General features: G+C 33.8%; 1 protein-coding gene across 1 annotated transcript in view; it reads left to right on the forward strand.

Moving 5' to 3' along the window:
• The window catches only part of kcnc2 (potassium voltage-gated channel, Shaw-related subfamily, member 2), a 65,470-nt gene that overhangs the window by 48,694 nt on the left and 6,482 nt on the right, over window positions 1–10,294 (forward strand). The window lies entirely within an intron of this gene.

A 10,294-nucleotide genomic window follows, 5' to 3' on the forward strand; every position in this document is an offset into this window, starting at 1 on the left:
TGTGTGAGTGAGAGAAAGTGTGTGTGAATGTCATGAAATCTGTCAAGAACATGTCCAGGTCACATTTCACTGCACAATCAAATAAATTACATTGTGCATAACAAAAAAGAGCATGTTTTAAGACCAGTAAGATTGTATTATATTCAAGGCAACTGTGGGCAAATGAGTCACATTTTTTATTTATAAATTAAAAGCAGTGCTAATTCCAACATGAATTATATATAGCCTATAATGAAAAATAAATACACTAGCATTCAAAAGTTTGGGGTCGATGAGAAGAAGTCAGCCAGGCTGCATTTATCTGATTAATAGTACAGTACAAATTGTGACATATTATTGCAATATGAAAGAACTGTTTTCTACTGAAATATATTTTAAAATGCAATTTATTCCTAAAATCGAAGCTGAATTTTCAGCATCATTACTCCAGTCTTCAGTGTCACATGATCCTTCAGAAATCATTTTTAATATGCTGATTTGGTGCTCAAGTAACATTTCTGGTTATTATCTGTGTTGAAACAGCTTAATATTTTTTGTGGAAACCGTGATACTTCTTTCTTTAGGATTATTTGAGGAATAGAAAATAAAAAAAGAACATAATTTATTTTAAATATTGTTTGTAACATTATAAATGTCACTTTTGATCAATTTAATGCATCCTTGCTGAAGAATTATTTTTTTCCATAGTGAAAATAAATATTTGTCACAAAAAAAAAAATACAAGAAATGTTATTGTTCATAAAAATAAGCATTAATTTATTTCTTTGGAATCTGGGTTTAAAATGTGAACCAGACATGTTCTTGATGATGTGTGTGTGTGTGTGTGTGTGTGTGTGTGTGTGTGTGTGTGTGTGTGTGTGTGTGTGTGTGTGTGTGTGTGTGTGTGTGTGTGTGTGTGTGTGTTCCCACCACCCACAGAACTTAAGAGGATAGTATTCTTCATGTTAATATTATCTGCTGCTTTATGAAGTCAGGGCACCATTTCAAATATAAATTACAAAATGTAAAGGTATATATTTTTGAACTTAGATCTTGTATTTTTGTGTCTCTTGAAGAGTCTCATTGTCCCGCGGTGTGTATCTGTATGTCCACTCTGTGCAGACTGTGAACCTGGAGTGTTTTCATGTTTCAGTGATTCGACTTTTGAACATGTATTGTGGAGTCTTTTGTCAGCCTTTTGTAGTGCATGCAGAGACCCATGGTCAAAATGTAAAGACTACGTCTGAAGAATATGTATAGTTCAATGCCATGTGAGACAGTCGGATAAACATATTAACATTGTTAAAAAACGAACAAACAGCTTTCTTTTCTTTCTGTTTAAACCACGCTGCATCACCTGGACTATAACAAGAGGACAATGCTCAGAGTTACATCTATGCATTTATCCAAAGAGGAACAGGAGCAATTTATCAAAGAGCCAGCAATATTTGTAATTTACAATGCCAGATGTTGCTCTTTCATAGTTCAGAGTTTTCTTTCACTTTTTCATCAGATGTTTCTCCTGAAATTCATGAGGAGAAATAAAAAAAAGACACAATTAAGATGACTTTTGACATTCGGTAAAGATGAGACCTTCTGAACCTCTCGAGGAGAGACTTTGCTGAGAGACTTTCAGCAAAAGTCTAGATTTGCTTTGCATCCCAGCTAACAAAAAATCTGTTCTATGTTTTGCCATAAATGTTTTTATTTCTGAATGTTCTCCGATGTGGACGTTAAAGCTGCAGTCCGTAACTTTTTTGGGTTAAAAATGATCCAAAATATATTTTTGATCAAGTACATAACCAGCCAGTGTTCAACACTCTCTGCTTGCCTTAGCTCGACTCGAAACGGTAAGCTTGTAATAATGTTTTTAACTCCAGTGGTACTGGTGGATTTCCGCGGGAGATTCGAGCATGTCTTTGCGCCATTACGTCACATCTGTCCACATAAAGAAGAGTCTCGGCAAGTCGGCTATGAGTGTGAGGATGTTAGGTGGAGATGTATAGCCTTTTCTCACAGCACTTGATATAATTAAACTTATCAATTTGATGGCGGATCCGGTTCAAACAACAATCACCAGTGACAACTGGAGATTTACCCGTTGTAAAACGCGAAAGACTTCGGAGAAAAAAAAGAGACTGCAACCGGCCCATGCGAAAACAAGGACACATATGGGAAGGGCATTAAATGTAGTCACGCAATGCTGATGTTGTTAACATTAACAATTTGAGAACAAAGTATAATTTGCATTTCCGCGAATAACTGCAGTTGCAGATTTCGAACAGAGATGGCGACAAAGAGGAGAAACTACGGACTGCAGCTTTAAGGAAACATTACATTTTATCATTCTTTGAACATTACGGAATTGTTACTTTTGAATGTTCTCTGAACATTCCGAAACAAGTGGCAACATTCAAAAAAATGTTCCATGAACGATGCATGGATAATGCTTTTGTTATAACATTTTGAGAACATTATTAAAGACCCGATCACTTTGACCAAACATTCTATTAACGTTACTGGAAGAATGTTTGTTCAGAATGTTGAGAGAATTTTGCCAGAGTGTTCTGAGAACGTTCCCTGTTAGCTGGGATTTGTCGAAATAGACCTAGATTTGTTTTCTTTTCTTTTTCCCCATGGGTAGATCAAATCTGTTTTCTCGTACACATTCAGATGATCAGATGAGATGAACAGACACTCATCTCTCCCATCGGCCTTGATGTAGGTCTCAATATGTAGGTCTTCTTCTGTCCCGTCACTACGGACACCGTTGCCATGGTGGGGAAACAAAACAGCAGGAGGGTGAGTTTGTGTTTTTTAGGCCGCGGGCCTCCCATGAGCAACTGTATCCATAACGACCAGGGAGTTTCCGTATCCATAACAACTCCATCTCTGCACAAACCCGCTTCTGAGAAGACTGAACTGAAGAGCATGAATATTGCATCATAGTCTCTCTGCTCTTCTCTGTATGAACCACTGTGTGATCTACAGCTCCACAACACACACACACACACACACACACACACGCACACAAGCGCGTTTAAAGTGAGCACAGCTTCTAGACAAGATAAAATTTTGTTTATTTACCCTCAGAAATCACCATCTTTTGCATACTAAGTGTGCAGTGTTTGCATTAGGCCATCCTTAAAAATATTCTTGTTTGCCGTAACCCGACCGACCCAGTCAATTTAGGTCCGACCCAATTATTTATTTTTTTTCCCTTTTAGTCCGACCGACTTGCCGATTGTAAACTTGCGTTAAGACCGACCGATTTTTTTTTACTCTTCAAACAACTAATACAAATGCAATAAAATGATATTAATTATATTTTAATGTGAATAAATAGGCCTACATATAGGCTACAAACGTAGGCTACGCTCTTTCTTTTAAATAAAAACCTGTGGCGTCATCTATGATTATAAGGGCTGTAGGCTGTAGGCCTATGCGAAATGAAAGCGAAATCGCGACACTCAGATCCACGAAAAATATGTTTTAGTAGGCTAATTCTATGAATTACACTGCGCAAACCAAAAGTAGGCTATTATACCCACCGGATGAAGAGGGATTGGCTCTCCACAGAACATAATTTATAGCCTATTCATTTTATTTTATTTTTCGTGTTCGCATTTATGAGGAAGAAACAATGTTACGGACGTGACCGCTCTGAAAGCGGCAATTAAAACTTCACAGAGATCTCAAACAGGCATTTAAAACACCAAATATTAAGAATGGGCATATCAAGCAAAATAAAATTCGATGATTGATCGAAAATTGTATCTCTCCCCCCACATGCTCACCGGCAACGCTCCGACAGTAAATTTCTCTGTAGGCTACTGTCTAATAGGCCTGTGTTGTAGCCCACAGTCATTAAAAAACGATTTAGTTTCATATTCATGTTTAAATAAAATAATATTTATTTTTTAAATTTCATGTTGATTATATGAAAAGTGAATAGCATGAATAAGATAAGATGATCCCGAAAATATCGGAAGACAAATGGAGTAGGCAGACATGATTTTAACCACTTCATTAAGTTTGTTTTTGTAGAAAGTCTGTCTTTAAACTGAATTTCGTTTTGTATTAATTGTATCTTAATTTTGATCAATGTTTCATCAACCATTTTCATGTATTTAATAAATAAGAGGTAGGCTAAATAAGGCAATATAATCAGGACACGGAGTCGCCGGCGCGTGAACTGGAGCTGGTCTCTTAAATGAACCGAAACTCAGCGTATAAGCTACTTGCCTCACAGACCTGAGACATATATATAGGCCTATATATAAAAAAGCATGAAATGTACACTTTTAAACAAAACAATTCAAAACGAAAGAAAACAGACTGCTCTCTGCTTATGTAATGAAATGTGCATTTCTCTCTGGCGCGTTCACTAGGCTACTGCGAAGATCGCGTCAGCATCGTCAACTTCATCTTTGACACAGAAAACACTTGTTTATTAATAAACAATTGAAATGTCTCCTTGATATATTTGACATACTAATAATCATCACTTTTCCCAATTCTGACAGCTTAGGTGCGTTATTGGCAGCGCTCCCGTTACATGAATAGGCCTATAATATTACCGCTATAATATTATTCTTTGGTGTTCAGTTTATACAGGTTTTCTAATTGTTATTTAATATATATATATATATATATATATATATATATATATATATATATATATATATATATATAGCACGAAGTTCTGGAAAACTGTCAGTGAAGTCCCGATATGCAAATATGACCAAAATTGTACTTTTTTTTTTTTTACATCGACTCTCGAAAAAAATATATATAGACCGACCAACCGACCTTTTTTTTTTTTTTTTTTTGCTGTTACGGCAAACCAAGATATTTTTAAGGATGGCCTTATCAACTGTTGCATGCAAAACATGAGTTTGATTGGAAGAATTTGGGATTCTTGTTTATTTTGTCTGAATTGATGATACCAGCACTACTTTCTTCCCATATTGCAAAACAGTTATCCATTTCTTTATACATTTATATACATTTATAATGTTTTTGATGTTAATGTTTTAAAATAAGAAACAATATAATGTGAAAACAAGTAGCCTAACTACTACGTATATTATATTAAAAATAAATTAAGCAATATAAAATGAGCAAGAATGCTGTTGTTCCAGCAAGTACAACCGCGAGTGTGATACTGCTTTTATACAACACTTCAATAATACTATAGTTAAGTTGTTCAATAAACAATTTGGTATTAAGGAACATACATTTTAGGCATTTTTGCTCCACAACAAAACAGCTTAAAATGAAGTCGAACTGAAAACAACTGCGCATCTCCAAGGCGTTTTCTTCCTGGGATTTTAAACGAATTGGTTGAGTGAATGATTCAGTGACTCCTTTATTAAAAACAGTAACATGTTTCCTTCCTGAATTAATCAAATCATTTGAATGAATGGTTAAATGACAGTCACTTGTCGCCAGCTGTGTGTGGATGTAACCGTTTTCTTTCCTCCATTGACATATTGAGTATTTTAGTAGACAAATAAAAATTGTGTATAATCATGAATATTTTTCTGTCATCAAGGAAAACTTTTTAAATGAATTAAAGTTTCTTTTGTCAACTTTTAGGAGTACTTAAGCATACAGGGGAGTTCAATGCTAAAAGACATGAACAGAAAGCCATACTTTTGATTTACATTTTCTGAATTTTTAATGTCAGGAGGAATTAATGATATTTCTCAATGTTTTCTGAACGTTCCAAACGTGTTATTTTTTTTTTTTTTTTACTTTAAGGGAACATTCCATTTGATCATGTTGCAAACATTATTGCAATGTTACTTTTTGAAAGTTCTTTGAACATTCCAAAACAAGTAGTAACATTTAAAAAAAATGTTAAAACATGTTTCAATGTTGAAAAACATTGTTTCATGAAACAATGTTTCCAGCTAAAACATTTCAGGAGAAAAACGTTCTATCTACGATGAATACAAATGTTCTTAATGTTTTGGGAACATTAGATAGCTTTGAAGGAGCGCTCTATTAACGTTACTGGAAGAACATTTGTACATAACCTGAGAACCCTCTTAGCTGTGTATAAGAACACTCACGCCTGACTGACAGTCAGTGAGTCTGTATTGTTTAACCAGCACACTAAAAACAGCTGAATTACCCTCCAAATAAAGCCGGCTGAAGTGAGCGCAGCATTTTCTGTGTGTGTGCATTCGTGTAGGAGGTTGTACTATTGCAGTCTGATTGCTCACAAATGGAAATCAGATATGCATGACTCAAATGATACTTCAGCAGCACTGTGAATTGGTCTGCGATATGTCAATGGATGTCAAATTGATGTGTTATTCAGAAGCACAGACACTTACCTGACTCGACGTACAGCCGGATTCCCTACAGGCAATACGCATCTGAAACTTTAATAGAACTATAAGAACACTTTAATATTTTACCGGGACATGAAGACTTTAAATGTTTCGCTGTAGCCGAAGGGTCATGGCAGTTTTTATGCTCCCAAAAAGTATTTTGGGTAACACTTTATTTTACAGTGTCCTTGTTACAAATGTTACATGTACTTACCGTATTAATAACTGTAAATTATGCATAATTACATGTAACTAACCCTCAACCAAACCCTAATCCTACCCTAACCCTATAGTAAGTACATGTTGCTAATTAATATTACTCAGTACTTAAATGTATAATTACAATGTAACAATGACACCTTAAAATAAAGTGTAACTGTATTTTGTTTGTCTAGTCTTATTCATGACAGAGCCGTATACTATGTTCAGGGATTTTTGCTAAGTTAAGTCAAGACAAATTCACAATTCACATTGTTTAAAAGCAGCTTAACAGAAAATCATGATGTTAATGTATGTCATCTTAATATGAAAAAAATGATTTGTTGAATTTAATAAAAAAAAATGTATGGTAAGTGGTTGCACACAATTGATTTAGCTACATTTAAACAAATGCATTAAGTTGAACTTAATCAATTTTACTTCAACTTAATGCATTTGTTTAAATGTAGCTAAAATCAATTGTGTGCAACCACTTACCATAACATTTTTTTATTAAATTCAACGAATCATTTTTTTTTTCAGTTGCATTATGAAAATTAGAGCTGGGGGATAATATAGTTACTTTTTTGTGCAATTATTACCTTAAAGGGATATTTCAACCCGATTTAACCTCTAAAAATTATTTTATTGGTATAAATGAATGTATTTGGGTTGACTCGGTTACGTCAGGAAGTCTGGTTAATGTAGATGGCTAAATATTTTTGACTTGAATAAAACTAGTTAGCTAGTTTTCATAAACAATTGTAACCAAAGTTAAAATGCATGTGTATATATATATATATATATATATATATATATATATATATATATATATATATATATATATATATATATATATTAATTTCACTATCAATACAATGGGGGAAAATAAGATTTTTGCATGAATTAACCCTGAATTGGAATTTTTGCAATGAATTTAACAGGGATAAATCTCAAATTCTGAAGACATAAAACACACATAATAGTGTCATAAATCGTAAACTCTCACCCACGGCAACATTTGGATCCATTCACTGTACATGCGAATCTGTTGCTATGAGACGAGCTGCTTCATTAGAGGAAGCATCATAGTGATGAAGCCAGTTTGTGTGTGTTTGTGTCTCGGTTCTCAAGGTCAGCATACACACACACACACACACACACACACACACACACACACACACACACACACACACACACAGACACAGTCATTGAGTCAGAGCTATATCTTGATTGCATTACATTACATCATTATGAAATAGAATGTTGCATTTTCAGTATAACAGAGCTCTCATATATTCAGAACAGAATAGCTATAATCATAAACGTGATATTGTGTTGCATATGGAAACGTATCTCCCTGTGTGAGGCTCTGATTCATGCCACCGCCGCTGCCTCGCTGTCTTTTATAACGCAACACTTTTATGGGCACTTTAATTACTGTAATCAAACAGTCATTGAAACGGATCTGGTCTTACATCCGCTCACATTTGAAATGCTGGTTTCAGTCGGCAAACTCGGCACATTTTAATTCATTTCCAGTGAACGCTGCCATGACGTGCTGGATGAAATGATTAGGAAATAATTGCCCTCGTCTTTATAAAGAAACGTAATTAATGTAATAATCCAGGCTTAAACAATTGTATATCCCTTAGATTCAGGTGATTGATAGCATTAGCCGGAGGAATACTTCTCATGTTGTTTGTATGCCAAAACACTGTTTTTCCTCCATTCTTCTTTCACATTAGAACTCTAATGAGATTGATTTGTTTTTGTGCAGATCATTCAGGTTTTCACTGATCTTCTGGTGCTGGTGAGACTGTCGTCTAGAACAGGGGTTTTCCAAATGGGGTAAAAAAAAAATTTAATTAATTAATAATAACAATAAGATTAAACTAAATACATGTGATTAAATTTGTAAATAAATAACATTTTCTTTAAATAATTAATCATATATATATATATATATATATATATATATATATATATATATATATACATACATACATACATACATACATACATACATACATACATACATACATACATACATACATACATACATTTGATTAAAATAAACAAACCAATAATTGATTAAAATAAAAAATATTTAAATAAAAAATAAAAAGTATATACATTTGATTAAAATAAAGATAGATGATACAATTATTTGATTAAAATAAATAATAAATATATACACTTGATTAAAATAAAATAAAATTATTTAAAGAATAAATAAATTTAATCAGTATTTATTTTTAAAAATAAATAAATAAATAAATATTTATGTAAATAATATATTTGATTAGAAATAAAATAATAATAATAATTTGATTTATATCAATTAATTAAAATAATACAATTTGATTGTAATAATAATATAAATGCATTTGATTAAATAAAATAAATCCCTGATTGATTACAATGATAAATAAATAAACATTGATTCGAGTAAATAATAAATAGATTTAATTTTAAAAACTGATTTAAAGAAATTGATTCAAATAAATAATATGTGAAATTAATAATAATAATAATAATAATAATAATAATAATTCATTACATTTATATAGCGCTTTTCTCGACACTCAAAGCGCTTTACATAGATGGGGGAATCTCCTCAACCACCACCAATGTGCAGCATCCACCTGGATGATGCGACGGCAGCCATATTGCGCCAGAACGCCCACCACACACCAGCTTACTGGTGGAGAGGAGACAGTGATGAAGCCAATCAGTATATATGGGGAGGATTAGGATTGAGAAATTAGTATTGTTGTCGCTCGCATGATATTCAAGGCTTTCAACCAGTCCAACGCAGTCCATGGCATCTAAAAGGTTGAAAGCCTTGTTCCAGTGTGGCGGTGAGCAACAGCGCTTATGGCCAGAGAGATGATGTTGAGGAGATTTCATGTGAATGAATGTGCAATATCACAGCATGACCGGTGTGAAAAATAAGAGCCATGACTCCATTAGTGTAGACATCAGGTAACCGGTGACGGAAACCCGACAGAATCCAGCTGAGAGGATTAGTGTGGCTGTGTTATTAAATCTCACATGATTTCTGTCCGCTGTTAACTCTTCCCTCAGACGTCATTAAACAGGGAATCAGTCCGTTCACAAAAGACTGATGTGGGAATGGAAATGTGCTTAATTGATCTGGGATGAATTGGACACATTTTTCACATTCGCACTGCAGCTAAACACAATTGTGTCTCCTTTTTCAGAGTCCCGAACAATACATGCAGAAATTAGTAATGTATTTTAGTGCTGACAATCGTAGTTAATGTTAATAATTGTCTTTTAAACCCAATTTCATCGCAATTTGAAGTGAAGATGGGGAAGATGCATATGGTGTATTGATGGATGACCTTTGAATGCTTAATCTGCGATCGCAGACGAGTGTAAAGTGAGAGGAGAGAGTAGAGGTCATTATCTGGCTCCAGCGGTCAGAACGGAGCAATCTGATCCCAACATCCGTACACACACTTATACACACACTTATACAGGATGCTACTTATACTGCTAGTTATGAACATTCAAAACGTCCAGTTTTTCCTTTTTTCTTGGTTATACGAACGTTATGGGAACTTTTCATTTTTCATTTTGCAAACATGGAAACGTTTCTTTCTCTGAACATTCTAAAAAGAGTTACATTTAAAAAGTCCAAAAAAGGGTCCAAAGAAAATGTTTTAGAATAAACATTCCATGAATGATGTATAAATAATGTTTTTGTGCTAGCGTTTTGAGAACATTATTAGAAGAAAGACTCC

This window comes from Scardinius erythrophthalmus (assembly GCF_964197995.2).
Source record: "Scardinius erythrophthalmus genome assembly, chromosome: 4".
Classification (NCBI taxonomy): Eukaryota; Metazoa; Chordata; class Actinopteri; order Cypriniformes; family Leuciscidae; genus Scardinius; species Scardinius erythrophthalmus.